The sequence below is a fragment of the Myxine glutinosa genome, chromosome 3, assembly GCF_964187855.1.
Source record: "Myxine glutinosa chromosome 3, kmMyxGlut1.1, whole genome shotgun sequence".
Lineage (NCBI taxonomy): Eukaryota > Metazoa > Chordata > Myxini > Myxiniformes > Myxinidae > Myxine > Myxine glutinosa.
Genome location: NC_136263.1, coordinates 41,838,588 through 41,863,970, shown reverse-complemented (window position 1 = coordinate 41,863,970; position 25,383 = coordinate 41,838,588). Strand labels below are relative to the sequence as shown.

The 25,383-nt window shown below is 34.5% G+C and overlaps 1 protein-coding gene across 1 annotated transcript in view; it reads left to right on the top strand.

The window, feature by feature from the left end:
• Positions 1–25,383, top strand: part of LOC137423639 (interferon-induced GTP-binding protein Mx3) — a 137,408-nt gene that overhangs the window by 2,038 nt on the left and 109,987 nt on the right. The window contains exon 3 of the mRNA XM_078773932.1: positions 20,505–20,648. The gene's annotated coding sequence lies outside the window, so the exon portion shown is untranslated. The remainder of the gene's footprint in view (positions 1–20,504; positions 20,649–25,383) is intronic.

Sequence of the window (25,383 nt, the reverse complement as noted above, 5' to 3'; positions counted from 1 at the left end):
GGACAAAACTAATAACGCTTTCCTACCTATTGCCTATTTAAACACTGCCCCTCTCACGGCAGACAATAACAAGACAACTTCATGTCAGACGGTCACTATTACAAAAAAAAGATTGTTTTAAGCTACTCGAACACATCGACCACCTTACATATTTTACCCAATACAGACCTCTTCCATGGTAACAGTGTGAATACATGTCAAATACGTGTTAAAGTAGTGGTTTAGGGAAAATCTTGATCAAAATAACACCCATTTTCAATTTGCAGTGCAGATGTCATCAGAATAGGCCAAGGATAAAAGGTCGACTCGTGTTAACCTGAATAGTCAACCATATTGTGAGAAACTGAATCGGACTTTTTGTAACCACTCCCGATAAATTGTATCTGATAAAATGCATCATGATTATTATGATTTCTTATCATTATTATTTTTGGGTTGTATGTTCTTAAGGTATTTCAAATACATTTAGGCTTGGTATGGCAGGAATCCGCCATCACGGACTAGTAACTGAGAGTGGTACAAGAGGTTTAAGGAGACTAAAAGTTGTCAGAAAGAGAAAAGTTCCGGTCGACCAAGCACAAGTGCAGCAGACATTGAACGAGTACGTGAATCATTTCAACAAAGTCAGAGAAAATCAATCCGACGCACATCCAGAGAACTGGGATTACCAACCACCACTGTACACGGGATTTTGCATAAAAGACTGGAGCTTTTTTGCCTTTAAGGTGCAAATTCTGCAGGAACTGAAACCAAATGACGGAACCAAACACAAGGCGTCTGGTTTGGAAATGCTCAGTCGCATAGAGGATGACGAAGATTACCTGAAAAAGGTCATGTTCACAGACAAAGCTTGCTTTCATGTACCAGGGAAGGTCAACCAGCACAAATAAACCATTGATAAGGTTGGCGTGGCAAGTGCTACCTAGCTGCTTTGTAATTGAACACACCCTGGGTTTCTTCCCTTTCAAGTTCGTGTTATTCTAGGCAATGAAAAAAAACCCATTACATTACCTCACAGCCAAGCTTACATTCTCTAATCGTCTCATTAACCTTTTGCGGTGTCTGGCCCATGTTACCATGTGAATGCATAAGATTCCTTGTGATTCCGAGCAAGGGATTTATTCCCTCTGCCTCCAAAGGTGGATGGAGGTTATGTTTCACCCCTGTCTGAGACAAAATATCTCAAAAAGTTGTGGACGGATTCGGTCGAAATTTGGCAGATATGTAGCGTATGTGATACCGACGAAATGATTAGATTTTGGTGAAGATCCGGATTCTGATCTGGCTAACAGGATTTTTAAAGTGATTCTTCACCATTGGAAGATAGGGCCAAAAACGATATATAGTAGGATGTCTCAAAAAGATGTGGGAGGATTTGGACAAAAGTTGGTGGACCGGTTGGGCGTCTGACAAGGATGATTCGATTCGATTTTGGTGAAGATCCGGATCCGGATCCAGCTAGTTATGTATCTGTTGCCTTCGTTTTGTCATGTCTCCCTCTTTCTCTTTCTCTTTTTCTCTCTCCCTCTTCCGCCATCCCACTTTCCCTGTTGTAATCAACCATTTGTTCATAAAAACCTGTACGTGGTCATTCTAAGTATGGGACTTTGCCATTAAACACGAGTGAATTGGCTTTACAAATCCAATAACGGGCCGATTGGGAAACACGCATTTAATGTGCATATGGGGCCGCTCAAAAATTTGGTAACACAATTTTTTTAGGCAGGTGCTTGTTTAAACCTTACTAATAACTTCATAACAACAATAATAAAAATTTAACACTCAACCCAAACAAAGCCAATGGAAATCTGACGCAACAAAGCCGGACAGTGTATAATCAGCCGTGACCTACAGGCCTGATGTATTAGGCCCACCAGAAAGCCAAGAAGGCGCCCACATCATCACGTCTCGGTGCTGTGGTGGGTGGGGTCAAGCGATAGATGTGGGTGTGGTCCGGCAGCAGTCCGACCAATGAGTGCACATTTCAAAAATCGACACGCCCAACCCCAACAGGAACACCAACAGCAACAAAAACAACAGCAATGTGAAGCTCTTGTAAACCTGCATCGAGAAGCAAAACCTTTTTTTTACTCTCGCTGAAGCAGAGGGTATTGCATTTGAGTCTGTGTGTTTGTTTGTCTGTTTGTCTGTCTGTCTGTTTGTCCACACAGAATCAATGTGATTTTCTCTGCAACTATTGGTCTGGTTGACAGGAAATTTTCACCATGGGTGCAACTCCACCTGTATGCTTTTTAATGATAATTATGATGTCATACGTCACGTGGTTCATCCGCAATCTTGGAAAACCGAAAAACTCTGCACCTCTATATCTCTGAAAGCGCTGAATAGAAAAAATTGAAACATGGCTCAATGTAAAGAACTCTCCCATGGGGAATGGAATAAGTTAATGATGATGTCATAGGTGCCTCCATTATGACATCATAATTCGACAAGTACAAAACTTCATCCGATCAAGATGAAATTTCTTGAGCATAATGTAGGGATAAATTGGTGGAGAAAATCAATAAATAATGATGTCATCGGTCACGTGGTTCGGCCGCCATATTTGTTTTAACACAAAAGCCTTAAAAACCACTGAAAACACATCATGGTGAGGGTCTGCAATCTCTGATTGGTCTTTCTAGTTTAACTTGCATTATACTGTACTCTTATAATACCAGTAAAAAGCCTGTCAAAAATGACAGGGTGGAACAGTTTATTCGACGGTACAGCCCCGTGAGCATGCCAAAGTCTGAAGCGTCGGCCTCGGGTCAGGTGTGCGCTTGTACCTTAATTTATTGGACATCCTACAGATGTAAATGAACACACGTTTCACTCTGCATGCGTTGCACATCATGTGCAGCGAATTTCACCTCCCAGCACCTTGTATTTATTGTAATTGAAGAAAAACGTTTCTGTACACCACCAGTAGTGTAATAATGTTGCTTCTGGGACACCTCCGTTTAACATGGGAAATCCCTATCTAATGTCATTTACCCCCTTGTCTTTTTCAAAAATCATAAACACCTCTATTTCTCCCACCCTCATCTTTATGAACCTTTTGTCTGTAGTACCTATCCTTAATGTTGTTCATTAGACCACTCAAACACTACAAATATTTGTTTTCTCTTATAGACCTATCATCCTTCTTCTACATATCATCTGGCAGATTAATCTTTGACCCATTCACTTCCATATTAATTCTTTCCCTCCCTCATTGCCCCTAAACACCTATATTTCTCTCACCCTGTTCTTTACGAACCTTCTAACCTTTTGACATGTTATCCTTATTCATTAGACCACTTAAACACCTGTGATCCTTCTGACCTCATGGACCTTTTAACCTTTTACTCTTAATATCATCTGGTGAATATAACCCACTCAAACAACGACCCTACAAATATTTGTTTATGCGTGGGAAATAATTTAATTCTCTTGCCACTCTCTTCACCATCTAATATATTAACAAAAAATATGTTTGAGTTTGGTTCTTTATTAAGATATTTTAACTGAGCTAAGATAAAATGGTAAACCTCCCTCAATGTTCTTGTTTGAGCGCCTCCAGTGCCACATACCATTTTTTGGTAAGCCCCGCCCACTTTTTGGTAAACCACGCCCATTTTTACTAAGCCCCGCCCACTTTTTGTTAAGCCACGCCCACTTTTTACTAAGCCCCGCCCACTTTTGCTAAGCTCCTCCCACTTTTGCTAAGTCCCACCCACTTTATAAACTCTTCAGCATTGTATCATTTCCAGGTAATACATAACATCATTTTCAGGGAATTTCCATCACATCATTTCCAGTTAAGACACGCCCAGGGAATTTCCACAGGAAATGACACACACCCAGCCCTTCTTATAAAAGGCACCGACCACACAGGCTTTTTCAAACACGCTTTCTGCTTCACTTGAGAATGGACTCCTATGCCGAAATGGAATGGGATAACTTTGCTATTCCTTGGAGTCCTACTACCTGTGTAGCGCTCAACCTTCAGATTGATGAACTGGACTCGAACCTCTTGTCGATGGAGGAAATTGTATCTGAGCTACGAAATGAAAATTCTACTTTTAACACAACTTGGGATAAAGTTATTTTTTTGTTTGAAGATCTTTTGAACAACCAAGACCCACAGAACGAGTTCTACCTTGATGACCCAGCCAAAGAGTTATACCTTGGAGATCCACAAAATCCTGAAAAAGAGTTCTACCATGATGATACTTATTGTGAGTTATCAAAACAAAACCCACTGAACGAGTTCTACCTTGATGACCCAGCCAAAGAGTTATACCTTGGAGACTCACTAAATTTGGGAAAAACAAATTATGAGGTCTGCCTAGATGGTTCTAACTGTGGAGCCTACCTTGGAGACTCACTAAATTTGGGAAAAACAAATTATGAGGTCTGCCTAGATGGTTCTAACTGTGGAGCCTACCTTGGAGACTCACTAAATTTGGGAAAAACAAATTATGAGGTCTGCCTAGATGGTTCTAACTGTGGAGCCTACCTTGGAGACTCACTAAATTTGGGAAAAACAAATTATGAGGTTTGCCTAGATGGTTCTAACTGTGGAGCCTACCTTGGAGACTCACTAAATTTGGGAAAAACTAATTATGAGGTCTGCCTAGATGGTTCTAACTGTGGAGCCTACCTTGGAGACTCACTAAATTTCATAAAATTAGGAAAAGAGTTTTACCTTGGAGACTTTGAAAACTGGTTTCGTTTTGGAGACTCGGAATGGGGGTTTTGTTTTGATGACTCGGAATGTGATACCTATCTTGGAGGCTCAACAGGAATGTGGTTATACCTTGGGAACTTGGAAAGTTGGTTTTATTTTGGAGACTCTACCTGTGGGGTTCCTCTTGGAGACTCTTTGGATTCTAAAGCAATGAACAATGTTCTTTATTTAATGACGCTTGATTTAAGCAATATCAAGAAAGTTCGAGGAAGAAAATGCTGGAAAATTCTTTCTTCCCATTTCTACTTCTTCAAACTTAAAAGCCTTGAAAGACAGAATTGGAGGAAGAGGAAAAAAAAAAAAAGAAATACGTATTTAAAAAAGAAGAAAAGAAAGATTATGTTAGGGTTTGGGTGGGATTTTGAATGTGAGGGTTAGGGATGGGGTTGGGTTAGGGTTGGGATTTTGAATGTGAGGGTTAGGGATGGGGTTGGGTTAGGGTTGGGATTTTGAATGTGAGGGTTAGGGTTGGGGTTGGGTTAGGGATGGGGTTGGGTTAGGGATGGGGTTGGGTTAGGGATGGGTTGGGTTAGGGTTGGGATTTTGAATGTGAGGGTTAGGGTTGGGGTTGGGTTAGGGATGGGATTGGGTTAGGGTTGGGATTTTGAATGTGAGGGTTAGGGATGGGTTGGGTTAGGGATGGGGTTGGGTTAGGGATGGGGTTGGGTTAGGGTTTGGGTTGGGTTAGGGATGGGGTTGGGTTAGGGATGGGGTTGGGTTAGGGATGGGGTTGGGTTAGGGATGGGGTTGGGTTGGGGATGGGGTTGGGTTAGGGATGGGTTGGGTTAGGGATGGGTTTGGGTTAGGGATGGGGTTGGGTTAGGGCTTGGGTTGGGTTAGGGTTTGTATATTATTATGACTCACTCGCACATACACACACACACAAAAGTTAAGCCCCAACTAAAAAGTTGTGGGATTCTGTGTTTGGGGTTCACAGATTTAAAAACGTATCCCCATTATACACACACAAAAGTTAAGCCCCAACTAAAAAGTTGTGGGATTCTGTGTTTGGGGTTCACAGATTTAAAAACGTATCCCCATTATACACACACAAAAGTTAAGCCCCAACTAAAAAGTTGTGGGATTCTGTGTTTGGGGTTCACAGATTTAAAAACGTATCCCCATTATACACACACAAAAGTTAAGCCCCAACTAAAAAGTTGTGGGATTCTGTGTTTGGGGTTCACAGATTTAAAAACGTATCCCCATTACATTTTATTTATTTATTTATTATTTTCAAGGGTATTATCTGCTTACTTGTGTTTTTTGTAATTCTTGTGAGTAAAATGAACCCAAGATTTCTTCTCCATTTAAATCATATAATTTGTAGGTCCAAGGGACTGTATCCATTACATCAATGATTTTAAATAATTCACGAGTCCATTTTTGTGTATAACCTTTCTCAAAATGACTTTTCCATTTGTATATTCTTACAATATCACCAACTTTAAACTTGGGCTTTCTCAAATTAATCTCCTTTTCATATTCTAATTTTGTAAATGTTTCTGATGGTTTTGATTGTGTTGATGAATGAACTGTATTATTGTAATTATCTACAATATCCTGAATTAAATACACCCATTTTTGAGAACCGAGTTGTGTGAATTTTTTATATAATTTCTCTTTTAAAGTACGATTAAAACGCTCAATAACAACTGCCTTTCCTTCATTAAAGGTGCTGTATAATTTAATACCCTTCCCCTTAAGAAATTTCATGAATATTTTGTTATAGAACTCTGTTCCCTCATCAGTCCATAACTTCTTTGGTTTCCTTTTATCCCGATCAAATATTAGCTTAAAGGCTAACATTAAAGTATCACCCCTTTTATTTTTTAAAGGGACAACCCAGGCAAATCTACTCCTCAAATCAATAACGGTTAAAGCATACCTGTATCCCCTGTCATTATTCAATTCAATTAAATCAGCGGACCATATGTGGTCAGTGTATTTAGAATAAACCTTCCTTCTTTTAAACTTTGTGATTATAGGTTTGTGTAATTCTTCAGCCAAAAGCTCCTCAGTCTTGATGGCATCATTAGAGCCTAATAGTTTTTTGAGGAATAACCAAGACCAAGTTTCAATTTAGCATTTATCAAATTTCTCACAATAAACCTATCAACTTTCTCTCTCAACGTTGGATTTTGTATCAAAGACAAATTATACAACATTTCGCTGTCGGCTTTATGTTTTTCAGTCAACGTAGTGGTTTTCCCATAAGCAATATCATGCTTCATACACACTTCGTCAACCCTATTTGTAGGTTTAGACCAAGGTTTAGGATTGTCAGCCTCATCTAATCTTTTATCCAAGTTTGTTCCTGGACCACAGAAAGAATACCCTGGAAGGTGTAATTCCCCTGGAATTCCAGTTGTTGTAAATTTACTTCCTGACAGAAACTTTTGTATGTCTCCTCCTCTTTTAGGAGAGATGAATTGGCACTTTTTAGAGCCACATACTTGACATATTCCTTTTTGATAAACTCTATTATTTTTAGCTTTAACATAAGAGATATTTTTAGATTTAGTTTTCTTTTTACATTTGAGACAATAACTCATATTTATTTATCAGAAAAATTCCGACAGAGTATCAAAACCTTTTTGGTTTTCAACATATACATTTCAATCTTTATTTTTAAAACATAAAGAATCCTAAGGAATGCCTTCACTCTCTCCTCCATTTATTTACAAATAAAAACTAACTAAAGTCAATGACACCAACATCATCAATCACATAATCTTTTCCTTCTTCTTCTTCTTCTTCTTCACCACTTTCTCGTTTAAATCTCTGAAATTGAAGACATTGACGTTCTTATTTTTGAAACCATTATCTTCATAAGAGTTGTTAATTCTTTAATTTCCTCTTCGGTGCGTTGAGATTGATTTATTTGCTTTAATACACTCAATCTTTTATGAATCTCAGTGATTTCCATCTTTTTATATTTTTCCTCCCTCTCTCTTTGCTCCCTCTCCTCCTCCTCCATTTTCTCCCTCTCCCTTTCCTCCTTCTCCTTTTTCTCTCTTTCCTCCTTCTCCCTTTTCTCCCTTTCCTCCTTCTCCTTTTTCTCCCTCTCCTCCTTCTCCTCCTTTTTCTCCCTCTCCTCCTTCTCCTCCCTCTCCCTTTCCTCCTTCTCCTTTTTCTCTCTTTCCTCCTTCTCTTCTTCAACTCCTTCCTCATCCCTTGCTACCCTTGAGTTTGAACCCCAAAGAATATTATACATATACTCATCTGGATTTTGAGATATTCTTGTATCTATAATTATTTTTCTCATAATAGGATACCAATAAGATTTGTTGACGATTTCTAAAAGAGTTTTATATTTCATAACTTTGAGAAGTTCATTTTTATTTAATATTTTAAACAAGTCTCTATTTGTGGGTTTAACAATATCAGTATAAGGCCAGTTTTTTATGACAAAATTCCCATGTATATGCTCCAAATCATAAGGTATGTAATACCGAGCACCCTTTTCTTGTAGGTATCCTTGAATACAAAAATTATAATTCTCTTGTAGTCTTCTTCCTGCCATTTATGTATCAGAAATATATGTGAGATTAATATTATGACAGGTAATACCACCCCATCTTCCCACTACCAAATCGGTTTGTATTCCTCGGCTTTCTATCCTTATCTCATTACCTTCCTTCTTTGTCATGCGAACCATCGCTATACTATCATATATTTTTCTTTTCTTAAAATCACGTATTTGTTGTTTACTAATTGTACTTCCACATAAATCCTTATCTTCACCAAGTGGATAATATTCTTCTTTACGAGACTGATTTAAATCATGTAGGTCTTCTATGTTTATTGAAAAAGACCAATTATACCCTAAATCAGGCATATCATACCCCCATTTATTAATTCGCATATTAACTAAATGTCCTTCTTTATAAAATTCAATTGTAAGCAGGTAGTTAAATTCAATGAGGAAAGGTGTATGGTCAGTATAACCAGGTGTTGTGGTTGTAAATTTTACTTCTTTCACAAAACGTGCTGTTTTCTTTAAAAATATATATTGTGATAAATCACTTAATCTAATTAAGTCATTCGCATCTGTAGGGTTTGGATAATTGATTAATTTATAAGTATTCTTCATATTAATATTTTTACTTACACTATATTTTTGTCGTTCAGCCTGTGCCTTTGTATAATAATTTGATAAATCAATATCCTGAGAGGATTTTCCAAAGATAGAACCATCTTTTCCAACATAAGTCATTTATATTAGATTAAAAATGATATCATAAAACTTTTCATTATTGTTGAGTTGAAATAATACATATAAACATAATTGACCACAACATTTAGAATTAATTTCTTGAACTTGAAATGTTTGATAAACACCATTCTGTAAGAATTGTATTACTTCAACAGGTGGTGGCATACCATAACTATCAAAATAATATTTATCCTGACTATTATGAATACAAACCCAATGAGAACCATTCTGTGTGTCTAAATTCATAATAATATTCTTTGTATTCTTATTTATATGTATTAATTCATCTCTCATACAGATTACCACATTATCAATTTTTAGTGTTTTACAATACTTGGCTAGTTCTATATTTGACGTTGTATTCTTTCCAAATTGTTTAAACCATTTATCCATTTATTTATGAGAAAGATACAATCCATTACCCCGTTTAGTTAGTTTAACACCCGCTTGAGCGATAGAGGAAAGCATATCACCAACCAACAATCTAGCTTTATCAGGTAGACTTTCAAGTTTTTGAGCAAAATCTACAATTACACCACTTCCACTAATTTGTTTCTCCAACTCCTTGTTATGTCTTTCCAATTCTTTTTGAGCTTTTAGTTGTGCCTTCCTTTCGTTAGCAGTTTTTACCGCTGCTGAAATACCACCAGTCAATGCTCCCGCCGCACTTAAACCAGCAAATAAAGGAATTAGAAACGGGAGAAATCCTCCTCTTGACTCGTCTATTGAATATTTCTTTAACATAGGTTTCGTCATTTTAATTTTAAGTGATCCAACATCATTTAGTGTTTTTACTTGTGTGTGTGTGAGTAAAACATCAATTCTTACAGCTCCTTTTCTTTGAATTGTATTAACATTAATAATACAAGGCTTTTGATTTTGAATACAAGATGTTAATTTATTAAGATTGATTTGATTAACATATACCCCAACCATTTATTTATGAGAAAAAACCTATGTGATATTAATCATAACACCATTATCTGTATTAATCTGTAATTCTGTTTCCTCCAAAAGCAAACAATAAGCATCAACTTCTTCATTCTCCCCTCTTTCAATGTATAGAGAAGTATCCACTCGATTAAACTTTATAGTTTCCTTTTGAGAACTCAGGTCAATTGCGTAGATTGTATATAAACCTTTAAATGCAACCATATCCAAAATAGGATCATTATTACCATTACTTTCACACACCTTTTGGTAGGACTTGTAGGCTTCCGCATAATCATTTTTTTCCCAATCAATTTCCAATCTATCTCGCGGATAAAATGTGCCATCAAGAGAAACCCGAAGTTGTTTCACCTTAGCATTATCACTCAGCGCATTATTCTTATTAGTACCGTCCTCTCCATCTGGTTTTTTAAAAATGAGCCAGAGGTATCGTGGCTTTCCTTGAAGAACACCCAAATTCCAAGTGTAGGTAGTGTGTTCCAGTTTAACGTGTTGACATCTTCTTTTAAGGTATGATACATTTAGCGGTTTCTTTGAGTTAAGTCTTCTATTTAACATCTCTTCCGTTTTAAGATTAGGAGTATATTCACTGATATACCAACACAAATCATTAATAACAAATTTATTGTTGTCTCCAAAAGCATTTTCATCCCCAAAAAGCAACCTATTTACATTATCATTCCTTTGTAGTTGAAATCTAATTTTAAGACCATACAAAACTTTATCATAATCGCAAAATCCAAATATACCTTTAAGAGGTACTGCTACGGTAAAACTATTCACTGCTTTTGTTTCATCATTATACATTGACTTCCTTTGACTATAACCAGGGTCTGCGTTTGTACCCGTTGACATATCAGGAATAAAACCTTCAACAGCTCCCTTACCCATTCTATCACTAAACGAATATAGTGTAAATTTCATCATTTCAGATGTAGCAGAGACATAATCAACCGCTTCAACCTCTTGTGTTCCAATATACAGGCGGACACTGTCAAACATTTTCCAGAAGAAATCATTTACGAGTGTAGCATTAGTATTATTCGCAGCCTTAGTGAATTTAAATTTACACAGCAAGAAACTATCAGCTATATTCAAGTAAGTTTGTTGATTATTTATTTCAAAACTTTTTGTTCCGTTTGAATTCCAGTCTGTTCCTGTTATAGCATTTACCTTAAAATAGTCTTCCTTTTTAGTGGAGTTTGAAATGATAATCGTATCATCCAAATCATAGATACTATCAATCGCTTCCATACTTGTATTTATATAGCATTAAAATTGTTGAAACCCTGACCCAAGTATTTTAATGATTTTTTGTCGTTCTTGTGAAGATAGTTGAGTTTTACCTTTTTTTATTTCTTTGATTGCTTGTAATTTATGAGACTCCTTTTGAGCATCTTTTATACTCTTTATAGCACCCGCAACGGAGCCCACGGCAGAAGCAGTTGAACCAATTAGGTCTTTATGTTTAAGGATGGTTGAACCAATACCCATTAGAGTATCAATTATCCCATCTCCTTTATTTCGAAATTGATGACCTACACCTCGTTGTCTCTTAGGTTTATAGTATCCTCTACCCACATACCTTGTATAGTCTGGTGAAAGGAACATGCCCTCCCCTGTAATTATTTTATATTTTCCCAACTCGTGTTTTCTCACAATAACCATTATTTATTTATTGAAAAACTTCACGTAGGTGAATTCTGATGGATATAATTTCATCATTAAAGGATATCATACGATTATCTTGGTCGGTTATCCTAAAATTTACTCTGTATATGGTTTTTCCTGACACAGGTAAATAGACAAGATTTTTTGGTTCCATATTAAATTTATAACCAATCGGGGTTGAGTATGCACTGAATGAAAATATTGTATTTGTTCTTATTCCATCGTTATAAGCACCATCAATCAAATCACAATGAATTAATACTGAATTTATACCGGAGGATATTTGGATAACATTATCACTGTAAAACGTCCCGTTATTTTCAATCTTTTTTGAAGAGAAACCCAATAGCTCTCTAAACGAATTTTCAATCGTGAAATCAACTTTATAATTATTTTTAAGTTTAATAGTTGATTTTGAAGTGTGTTTTTGAATATCTATTACAATATTTTTTGGTTCATCACCTTTTTCTTTCATAAGGCGAGAGACTTCTGAAGATATTTGAGAAATCTCGTAAGCTCCAGGTGAAACAGTTATAGTTTTGTAGGCAGTGCCTGGATTATAACTAAACTTGTTGTTTTTCTCTGTGATATTAAAAAGGGTATTGTAAGTTTCCATTGACAACAAAGATGCCTCATATGAGGTAAGGGGGTCAAGTTGTAGTGGGTAAGGGAATGAAGCTGTGTAATCGCTCGTTGTGAAATTAAAACTAAGAATTGTGCTTCTCATCTTATTTAATATCTAATAAAATATCTTTGTATTGACATTTATTAATTATTTTCATATTCATCAACTGATCTAAAATGGCTGAGGATTCATTAAAACAATTGTTGTTTCCAGCCTTCTTACTACCTAACAACAATAATAGCCTATTAACTAATTGTGATGGGTCATTTGGAAGAAAACTAACACCTGAACCAAGTTTACTTAAAGCATCAATAATATGTTTCTCCTTCTCATTCTTCTTACTTTTACCAGCAACAGAAACTCCATAATCAAGTGCATTTAACAACTCAATATATACCCTATCTTCCTCTCTTTCCATATCAAGTGGTTCCTCAAAATATTTTGAACCGCTGAATCCGGGGTTTGTTAGAAGAAACATTAATCTTGGAGTTAATTTAACATTTGGTTGAGTAGAACTCAAGAACATCAATTCATCATTAAATATCAATACCTTTTCTTCCACAAGATGAAACACTGCTGGTTCTTCTGTTGGAATGAGACCTGCTCTGGTTTTTGAACCCGCCGAATATTCATTGTTTTGAAGAGCTTCCACAACATAATTAGGGGGTTGATTTACCTGCTCAAGTTTCCGAAATAATCCCTCGTCATCATATTCTAATTCACCAAGTTCTTGTTTTGTTATCTGACTAAAATCTTTGAGCATTTGAAGTTTTTTCGGAGTAAATTCTACCGTGGGAACTGTAGGTGAGTGTTGAGTTTTCAAAAGTGGTTTAAAGAATTTCTCTTGTTTTCTTTCAAAGGCTTCTTCACCAGTTAGTTTCTGTCTCCGTTTCTTCTTTATCTCTTCCTGTTGTTTAACAACTTTTGAAACTAATTGTTGATGTTCCTTAAACTTTCTTTCTCTTTCTTCGGTATTCATTTTCTGTATTTATTTATTGAAAAATATCATTTAGTATCTCATCTTGTTTCACAACAATATATTTATATTTTCCAATCGTGTGTTTCATATAATTTTCAAATTCTTTTTTACTACATAACGTAGAGCAATTATCTCTCCAAAAATTATTTACATCTATTGAATTTAACTTAAATAAAATAAAAGTATTGGCATTGTTTCTTATTGAGCGTCGAGGGAGTTGAAAATATGATTGACTAAGATATATACAATTACAAGAAGAATGTCTCCCTCTTGTATAGTAGCTATCCATTACTGTTTGGTTTCTCTCATTAACACAATCATCAAAGATGACGAGGTTCTTTTTTGATTTATCTAAATCTTGAGGTGAAGGTATATCATCCGTATTATCACTGAGAATACAAGTTATGGGTTTCGATTTTGATTTCTGTGTATCACAAAATAATTGTATTATATCTTCAATATTATAATCATTCAGTTTGTTTTGAAGTTTAAATAAACCGATAATGTCTTCCTTTTTAAGACCTGCATTAAAACCCTGTGAGAGTAGTTGATACTCGGGTTGAAAACTTGACTTTGTAAAAATTATTAAATTATCATAATCTAAAAAATTAGGACCAAGGAGCATCTTTAAAAGTAAACAGGTTTTCCCACATCCGCTTGAACCAACTATTAGACATCTCAATGAATTTGGAATGTTTTTATGGTTATTAAACTTTATCTTATTTTCCCAAACGGGTAAAAAATCATTCATTTATATATTTGGAAAACAAGTCATCTAACTTTTTTTGAGCTATTTTAGAAACTCTATATTTTATCCTGAGTTCGGGTTTAATTTCAAAATAATTCATTATTTTATTTATATAGTATCTTGTATTAACATTTCCATTAAAATTATTTTGAATAATAAATATCATTAAACCCTTATACATTTCCTCAATACAAAGAGTCTCTTTCCTTGTAAGAAATGGTGTATTATCACCATAATGCTTAACATTCATCTCTCTTATTAATCTTGTAAAGTAATTCATTTTTGGTTCTAATTTAAAAGAGTTATATGTTTTTTTATATTTCTTATTATCATTAATTAGAATATAATCACAGAATAAACATTGTTTATATGAACCCTCATTATTAAGCCCTATTCTATCACAAGCTGGACAATTCTCTAATTTATCATATGGAGAGTCTGGAAATTCTAAATATCCTTCAGAACTTATCATATTTATATAGTAAATTTTTACTTAAACTAAACGCAAGTTTATTCATTAATAAATACAATGTTTCAAAGCACAAAAGACAAATTTCAATCAATCTCTACTTCGGTGGAAGATATAGAAAAATATGTCAAAGATGTTAAATTGAACAAAGATAAATATGGAAATTTTTGGGTAAAACCAGTTATGGAAAATAACATGAGCCCCTCTATTTCATTTAAAGGAAGAGCTCTAACTATACCTGGAAAGACATCCATTAAAGTAAATCTAACAAAAGTTTCTCCTCTACTCCTGGCAATTTATTCAAAGCTTGAAAAAGTGATTGACCACGATACTTTGAAAAAGAATGATAAGACCATTAATAATTCTAGAGGAGACATTTGTATTTTCTTTAATAATCCAAAGGGTGTAGATCTAAGTAAAATGAATGATGTTAATATTTCTGGTGAAATGTCATTTCGTTCTATGATAGTTAGAGATTATTTAAAGATAACTTTTGATATTAAAAATGTAGAGATTGAATCCGTTAATGAAAGAAAGTATATTGGTATAGATGGAAAGGTTTTTTCTGCTAATTAAATATGAGTCATTACAGCAGTGAAGATTTTACTATTTCATTGAACTCGGACGATAGTGATGATAGTATTTCATTGAACTCGGACGATGGTGATGATAGTATTTCATTGAACACAGATGATAGTTATGATACTAATAGTTTGTGCTCAAATGATAGTTATGAGAGTAGCTTTATTGATGACTCTGAGTATGATTCTGAGTATTCATGTGATAGTTATGACTTAGATGATTCTGAGTGAAAAAGTGTTTTAGTTTAAGCACAGCGATATATATAAAACGGAGCTGTAAAGCTCAAAAGTGTTTTATTTTAAGCACAGTGATATATATAAAACACCACGTTTTCTCACGCTATAAATATGGTTTATTGTGATACTTGCGAGAAGGAAGTAAAATATTATAAACAACATATTCTCACCGCAAAACATACATACAACATTTTAAACAAACTTTCCCCTCTTCCACCTGAAACAAAACACTGTTCTACATGTAATAAAAATATCCTCAAGAAAGGCTTCAAAATACATCTTAAAACAAATCTACATTTATCAAATTTTATCACAACTAAAAACTCTGATGGAGCATTCAAAGGACATATTAAAATAAGAGTCTTTAACTTCAAACCTCCTGAACCAGAGTCTATAGTTGATGCTGTAGAAATAGTTAAACCTGCTGTTCAAACGTTGATTGAAAAAACACTAAAGGAAATGAAACCACTTAAATTTTATATGGGAGTAAAATTAGAAATGACAAAGGATGAAGGAGTTATAGATGCACCATACATGAGAACTGAGCCACACTTTATATCTTCATATCAAGATTTTAAAACATCAGGAGTCTATGATGAACTTATTAAACAAGAGCAAGATGTGGATAATTCAATCGTAGGAAGTGGATTCAATATAGGAAAAATTATTTACATAGACATTCATATTCTTAAATCAGATCCTCTAAAAGCTTCTTCTTACATTGATTTACCCAGTGTTATCAAAAATAGAAAAGCAGTTATCAATATCAAAAATAAAGACAATAAATGTTTTCTCTGGTCTATTTTAGCACACTTACATCCTCCACATTTTCATGATGAAAGAGTATCTCATTATAAAAAATATGAGAATACATTAAATACGAAAGATCTAAAGTTTCCGATGACTTTAAATGATATTCCTAAATTTGAAAAGATGAATAATTTATCAGTTAATGTTTATGGTCTAACAGAAACAAACAACATTCAGGTTTTAAAGCTTTCTGACAATTGTAAACAAACTCATATTAATCTTCTATATTTTAATTCAGACGAAAATTCACATTATACATACATCAAAGATATTGCTAAATTAATAAAACCACAAGTCTGTAAGAGAACAAATAAAATATATATTTGTTTGCGTTGTCTTAACTTCTTCAATTCACAAGAAAGATTAGATAAACATTCAAATTATTGTGGCGAACATAAATCAACGGTAATCAATATGCCTAAAGAAGGCTCAAAGATCACATTCAAAGATGAAAATAAAAAGATCAAACATCCATTTGTTATATATGCTGATTTTGAAAGTATTTTAGAAAAAATTGATACTGCTTCTCCAGATCCAAAAGAATCATACACAAATAAATATCAAAAACATACTCCTTGTGGTTTTTGTTATTATATCAAATCATCCGTTGGTGATAAATATAACAAGTTAGAGATGTATAGAGGCTCAAATACCCCAGAGGAGTTTGTGAAACGACTAGAAAAAGACTGTGTTCGATTAACCAAGATAATGAGAGAAACCAATAAACCAATGTCCTTAACAAGTAAAGAAAAAAGGGAATTTATAAAAAACAATGTCTGTCATATTTGTGAGGAGAAAATTGGTAAAGGTCTAAAGGTTAGAGACCATTGTCATCTCACTGGTAAATATAGAGGTCTGGCTCATCAAAGTTGTAATATTAATTATCAACTCCCCTCTTTCATTCCTGTCTTTCTTCATAACAACGCTCATTATGATACACATCTATTTATCAAGGAACTCTCAAAGACTTCTGGAAGTATCTCAGCAATTCCAAACACGGATCAGAAATACATTTCATTCACAAAAACAATTCACACATCTCCTATTACTCATATCAGATTTCTTGATACATTTAAATTCATGGCAAGTCCATTGGTTAACTTGGTTCAAAATCTAAAAGAGTTTCCATGTCTTTCAGAGTATTTTTTAGATAAAGATTTTCTAACACAAAAGGGAATTTACCCCTATGACTATATGGACTCATTTGAGAGATTCAATGAAACACAACTTCCTTCAAAAGAAAATTTCTATAACAAATTAAACAACAGTAATATATCTGATAAAGATTATGTACACGCACAAAATGTTTGGGAAAAATATAACATCAGGAATCTTGGCGAGTATCACGATTTGTATCTCAAAACTGATGTGCTTTTATTGGCCGATGTATTTGAAGCCTTTAGATCTGTTTGTCGCACTGGATATGGATTGGATCCTGCTCACTACTACACAGCACCTGGATTGGCCTGGAGTGCGATGTTGAAAATGACAAAACAAGATTTGGATTTGATAACCGATGTTGATATGCTTTTGATGATTGAAAAGGCAAAAAGAGGTGGAATTTCACAAGTCTGCTCGAGTAGATACGCAAAAGCAAATAACAAATATCTTCCAAATTATGATCCAACGAAAGAGAGTTCTTACTTGATGTACTATGACGCAAACAACCTGTATGGCTGGGCAATGTCTCAGGCTCTTCCTTATGGAAAACTTAGATGGGTAAAGGAAAAAGACTACAAAAACGTTTTACAAGATGTATGTATCTCTACACAAAAAGAATTGGATGAAGAAAAAGTTGGTTATTATTTTGAAATTGATTTAAAATATCCAGAGGAACTCCATAACCTACACAAAGATCTCCCATTTGCTTGTGAGAAAGAAAGTCCAAAGAAAGAATGGTTGAGTGATTATCAACGATCGTTTGATATAGGTGAATCAACAGAAAAATTACTTACTACATTATATAACAAGAAAAATTATGTTCTACACCAAAGAAATTTGCGACAATATTTATCAAAAGGTCTAAGAGTAGAGAAGATCCATAGGGTTCTAAAGTTCAATCAAAGTCATTGGTTAAAGGGGTACATTGATTTTAATACACAAAGAAGAACAGAGTCAAAAACAGATTTTGAGAAAGACTTTTATAAATTGATGAATAATGCGGTCTTTGGTAAGACTATGGAGAATGTGAGGAAAAGACAAAATATCAGATTATCAACATCTTGGGAACAAGCATCAAAATTAATTAATAGACCGAGTTTTACTCGAGCTGAGGTCTTTACTGAGAACTTTTGTGCGATCCATTTGATTAAAGAGAGTATTGAAATGAACAAACCTATTTATATTGGGACAACAATTCTTGATTTATCAAAGTCATTAATGTATGATTACTTTTATAATAACTTGAGGAAGAAATATCAAAATGATGTTAATCTACTTTATATGGATACAGATAGTTTTATTTTGAAAATTAATACCAACGATGTTTATTCAGACATGAAAAGAGACATTAATATCTATGACACGAGTAATTACAGTCCAGAGAGTGAGTTGTTCTCTTCTAAAAATAAAAAGGTGATTGGAAAGTTCAAGGATGAATTAGGAGGAAATGTCATGAGTGAATTTGTGGGATTGAGGTCTAAGGCTTATGCTTATAAATACATTGTGAATAACGTTGAAAAAACTGATAAGAAATTAAAAGGTGTAAAGAAAAATGTCATTAAAGAAACAATAAACTTTAAGGATTATTATAACTGTTTAACAACAAAGAAAGAAGAGTTTAGAAAGATTAATGGAATAAGAAGTTATAAACATCAATTATATTCAGAAGAGGTGAATAAGAAAGCATTGGGGGCTTTTGATGATAAGAGGTTTATTTTAGAAAATGGAATTGATAGTCTCCCTTATGGTTATATAAGTATATAAGTGATAAGATATATATAAGTGATAAGATATATATAAGTGATAAGATATATATAAGTGATAAGATATACATAAGTGATAAGATATATATAAGTGATAAGTTAAAAAGGGGGGGTTGGGGATTTTAACGGGCTACCGCCGCCTTTTTTACTATTATATAAATGATAGAACCAAGTATCAACCAGACTAAAGAGTGGAGGTGTAATCAACCTTGGTATATAAATGGAAAACATAATGAATGTGAAAAATATCAAATAGGTATAATTGAAAAGGCAACTGGTAAAAAAATTCACAAAACAAATAAGAGAATTAATTTAAATACCGGTGAATTGGGTAAAAAAGATGGAAATATTTTTGAGTGGACGGAAAACTTTGATGGTTGTCAGGAAAATATATACTTTAATTTAAAAATGGTATGTGGCACTGGAGGTGCTCAAACAAGAACATTGAGGGAGGTTTACCATTTTATCTTAGCTCAGTTAAAATATCTTAATAAAGAACCAAACTCAATCATCTTTTTTGTTAATATATTAGATGGTGAAGAGAGTGGCAAGAGAATTAAATTATTTCCCACGCATAAACAAATATTTGTAGGGTCGTTGTTTGAGTGGGTTATATTCACCAGATGATATTAAGAGTAAAAGGTTAAAAGGTCCATGAGGTCAGAAGGATCACAGGTGTTTAAGTGGTCTAATGAATAAGGATAACATGTCAAAAGGTTAGAAGGTTCGTAAAGAACAGGGTGAGAGAAATATAGGTGTTTAGGGGCAATGAGGGAGGGAAAGAATTAATATGGAAGTGAATGGGTCAAAGATTAATCTGCCAGATGATATGTAGAAGAAGGATGATAGGTCTATAAGAGAAAACAAATATTTGTAGTGTTTGAGTGGTCTAATGAACAACATTAAGGATAGGTACTACAGACAAAAGGTTCATAAAGATGAGGGTGGGAGAAATAGAGGTGTTTATGATTTTTGAAAAAGACAAGGGGGTAAATGACATTAGATAGGGATTTCCCATGTTAAACGGAGGTGTCCCAGAAGCAACATTATTACACTACTACCACCCTTGAGGCTCTTCTATTCATCTCTTGCAAGCCCTCGTCTACAATTTCAATAGGAGAGACATAATTAATCTTTTATGGAAAATGTTTTTTGATTTTATTTTATCCTCAAAATTGACCGTAGTGAACACACATTCATGTTGAAAGATTGACCTTTAAAAGTTAAAACCCGACTCAAATCGTGCTTATGAAGGGGGACAGACAAATGTACAAATACACACTGTGTTTTATATAGGTCGATGTTAGCTGTATCATAGGTTAGCTTACATATCCATGAATTTGAAGACGGGTAAATCCACTTCAAAGCTCTGTAGGTGGATCGTTTAAACAGAAGGGAAGGAAGGACATTTTCATTTTGAATCGCCCCTTCCCCTGAAAGTCCTGCATGTAGGTGTGCCCGAAGCTATGCCTGTATTTCTCCAACCATGATGCTTCTGCACACTTGCACTTGCTCCCATGTGCGAGTATATGTTTAAGTATTGATTCATCTCCAGGTATCGTGACACGTTGTCCTTTGGCTTTGAAACTCAAGAGAGGAGGCTCAAAATGGAAATGTACAATGACGTACAACACAGCAGAAGGACCTTTTGAGAAAGCTATCACGGCACCGTCTGATGTTGGAAAGGCTGTTAGTGAAGGTGGGTAGTGACTAAACCGTTGATGTTTATGCTCCAGTTCATTAATTGTAGTTTACAGTTGAATGACTATGTTCTGATTAAGAGGGGCCCTGAGTAGGGAGAAAATGGGGCTTCCAGGACACCCATGTATTTAGGTGGGACTTTTTCCCAAACTGTCCATTTTTCCCCTGATTACCGCGACACCCCTTTCTCCTTTTACATGTAAGTGAATGGGGGAGTCCTTACTTAACCTCCAAGGACCACGCGACATTCAAAATCCCTCATTTATCCTATTAATATTTGCTCATTTTCTAATTTTTTAACAACTCCATTCTCTTATGGAACTCATCCCCATCTAGGATATTGATAAACTTTGCATGAAGTACCTTTCTCTGTGCGTTTATAAAATGATATGTTTCACGGAGGGACCTGGTCTGTCCTCCTCCCGATCCACATACCATTTTAAAATTATAATATTTATTATCCGGTTGATAACAATCAAAGTTCTCACTCCACTCTAATATATTTTTCTTCCCGCCCTCCATTACCCCACTTAACAAATGAATACGTTTATCCGTCTTGAGGACCTTCTGACCCTCTCAACCTCTCGGATCTGGTATTTCTCACACTCATTATGTTTTCCATTTATATACCAAGGTTGATTACACCTCCACTCTTTATCCATTTATATATAACCAAAAGGTACACACATGACACCACCATCTAAAATATATCGTTTATCATCATATGCTCCTAGTGCTAGTTTATTTATATCTTCTGAATATAATTCATGCTTATAACTCCTTATCTCTTTTACCTTTCTATACTGTTCCTCCCCACTCATCAAACATTGATCATAATGACCAAAATTTATACTTTCCTTAATTACATTTTTCTTAATCCCTTTGAGCTTCTGATCACACTTCTCCACATTCCCAACTCTATATTTATACGCATAAGCCTTTGCTCTCAATGCTATGAACTCACTCAGAATATTTCCACCAAGCTCATCCTTGAACTTTCCAATCACCTTTTTATTTTGATTCGAGAACAATTCACTCTTTTGATCATAGTTGCTTGTATCATAAATTACAGAATCAGCTTTCATATCATCATAGACGTCATCTGTCTTGATACTCAGAATGAAGCTGTCCGTATCCATATACATCAACATGACGTTATCATCATACTTTGTTTTCAAATTCTCATAATAATATTCATACATCAGTAGTTTTGATAGATCGAGAACAGTAGTACCAATATAAATCGGTTTATCCATCTCAATTTCTTCTTTCATCATATGAACAGCACAAAAGTTTTCTGTAAAGATTTCAACACGCTCAAAGCTCGGTCTGTTGATTAGTTTGGAAGTTTGTTCCCAGGAAGTTGTCAACTTGATATTTTGTCTCTTTCTAACATTTTCCATAGTCTTCCAAAACACCGCGTTATTCATCAACTTATAAAAATCTTTCTCAAAGTCAGTCTTTCCAAGCGTTCTCTTTCGAGTGTTAAAATCAATATATTTCATTAACCAATAACTCTGTTTGAATTTCAGGACCCGATGAACTTTCTCAACAATTAGGCCATGTTTCACAAATTGTAAAAGATTTCTCTGATGTAGTACATAGTTCTTCTTATCAAAGAATGTTGTTAAAAGTTTTTCTGTTCTTGATCCCTTATCAAACGATTTCTGATATTCACTCAACCACTCTGGGTTTGTCAATTCTTTCTCACACCCGAAAGGAAGATCTTTATGTTTCTCAAAGAGTTCTTTTGGATACTTTAGATCAACCTCCAGGAAATACCCTTCTTTCCTTTCATCCAACTCTTTTTGTGTTGATCTTAGAATATTTTCTAGAACACCCTCATGATCACTCTCCCATTTCAATCCTCCATAAGGTTGTGCTTGGGACATTGCCCACCCATAGAGGTTGTTGGCGTCATAATACATGAGATAGGAACTATCTTTCTTTGGATCATAATCTGGAAGATATTTGTTATTTGCTTTTGAATATCTTGATAAGCAGACTTGTGAAATTCCCCCTCTCTTTGCTCTCTCTATCATCAGGAGCATATCAACATCGGTTATCAAATCCAAATCTTGTTTAGTCATTTTCAACATAGCACTCCAAGCAAGACCCGGTGCTGTGAAATAATGAGCAGGGTCCAAGCCATATCCAGAAAGACACACGGATCTAAATGCTTCGAATACATCTGCTAGAAGAAGGACATCAGTCTTGAGATAGAGATCATGATAATCACCCATATTATTGATATTGTATTTTTTCCAAACATTTTGAGCATGTACATAATAATCATCTGAAACATTGCTATTATTTAGAATATTGTAAAAAGCTTCTTTTGGAGGAAGTTTCTTTTCATCAAATCTTTTAAATGAATCCATATAGTCGTACGGGTAAATTTCCTTTTGTGTTAGGAGTTCCGTATCCTCATAATTATTCTCCAAACATGGAAATTTTTTCAAATTTTTAACTAGGTTAGCAAGAGGACTAGCCATGAATTTATATGTATCCAAGAATCGAATTCTTGTAGTTGGTCTTGTTGGAATGATCTTTGTAAAGGAGATGTATTTTTGATCTGTACTTGGAATAGCATTGATACTCCCAGGAGTCTTTGACAACTCTTTAATAAACAAGTGTGTATCATAATGAGCGTTGTTATGAAGAAAGACAGGAATGAAAGAGGGGAGTTTATAATTAATATTACAACTTTGATGAGCCGGACCTCTATATTTACCAGTGAGATGGCAATGATCTCTAACCTTTAGGCTTTCACCAATTTTTTCCTCACAAATATGACAGACATTGTTTTTTCTAAATTCCCTTTTCTCTTCACTCGTCAAGTACATTGGTTTATTGGTTTCTCTCATTATCGTGGTTAATCGAACACAGTCTTTTTCTAGTCGTTTCACAAACTCCTCTGGGGCATTTGAGCCTGTATACTCCTCTACCTTGTTATATTCATCACCAACGGATGATTTGATATAATAACAAAATCCGCAAGGAGTATGTTTTTGATACTTATTTGTGTATGATTCTTTTGGATCTGGAGCCGCTGTTGCTATTTTTTCCAAGATACTCTCAAAATCAGCATATATCACAAAAGGATGTTTAATTGTTTTATTTTGATCTTTGAATGAAATTTTAGAACCAGGCTTTGGAAGTGTAATGACTGTTGCTTTCTCATTTGAACAATATTGTTTATGAGTATCCAATCTCTCCTGTGAATGAAATGTATTCAAACACCGACGACATGGATAAACTTTACATTTTCTAGAATAGACTTGTGATTTAATCAATCTTGAAAAGTTCTTGATATAAGCATAATGTTCAATTTCACCAGATCGGAAATACAAGAGGTCAACATGTTTTTCTTTCTCATCATCTGAGATTTGTAAAATCTGTACTTTATTATTTTCAGTCAACCCATAAACATTTATAGAAATATTATTTAACTTTTCAAACTTTGAGATATTATTAAGAGTCATCGGAAATTTCAAATTTCCCATATTCAATTCATTTTCATATTTCATATAATTGCTTACTCTTTCAGCATGTTCTTTTGCTGGATGTAGATATGCTAGTACAGACCACAAGAAGCACTTGTTATCAGTATTCTGAATATTTACTATAGCATTTTTATCTTTGATGATTTTAGGAAGCTGAATATATGATCTTGCTTGTAGTGGATCAGATTTAAAAATGTGAACATCAACAAACAGAACCTTTTCAACAGTGAGACCGCTTCCAACAATAAGATCATCAATATCAAATTCACTATATTTAAGCTCATTAAAGACCTGTTCTTTATTTCTATCATAATCATTCTTATAAAGTACCATATAAGTTGTTGTATGTAGGTAAAAGTTAAATGGTGGATCTTCCTTTTTACGAAGATCCAATTTAGCCCCCAAATAATATTTACAACTTCCCATTTCAGATATAGTCTCATCAATCTGATCATCTATTCCTTCCTTTGTAAGATCAACAGCAGCTCCCAGAGAACGGGGGACTGGGTCTTTGAAACGGAACAATCTAATTTTAATATTTCCTTTGAAAGCACCATCTAAATTTTCAATCTCATAATATGGAACTTGGTGTTTCCTTGTCTTCTCATGGCGCTTCCAATCCTTCTTGAGGATGTAGTGTTGACAGCGTTCACAATAGACCTTTGGAAGAACCTTTGGTTTGAGATTCTTCAAATGTTTTTGAATATCTAAGTGTTGCTCATACCCACTTCTCAGAACCCATGTCTTACAAATCTTACAATACTTATTAGGTTTACTCTCCATAAATGGAGAGTAACCTATTATTACTGCTAGAGTTTTTCTTATTATTATTCTTCCACCCTATTTTGCACCTCCGAAAAATTCATAATTAAGTTTCTCAGCAACCGCTGGTCGGATTGACAGGAAATTTTCATCAAATGATCGGCTAGGCTCGTAGAATTTTTTAATGCTAATGATGACGTCATAGGTCACGTGGTATGGGCGCCATCTTGTAAAACACCTTCAACTTTGCCCCTCTGTATCTCCGAAACGGCTCAATGGAAAAATTTGAGGAATGGCTCATTCTAAAGAACTCTGCAATGGAAACAAAAAACATGTGTTTTGAGTATATCAAAAATGCTAACGTTAAGAGGTTAGAATTCGTCAAACACAATTTTTCTCCCCCGAAAATGAGATTTTTTCCCCAGATGCTTAGTTAAAAAAAACTCAGAATGCGAAAATTTTCGA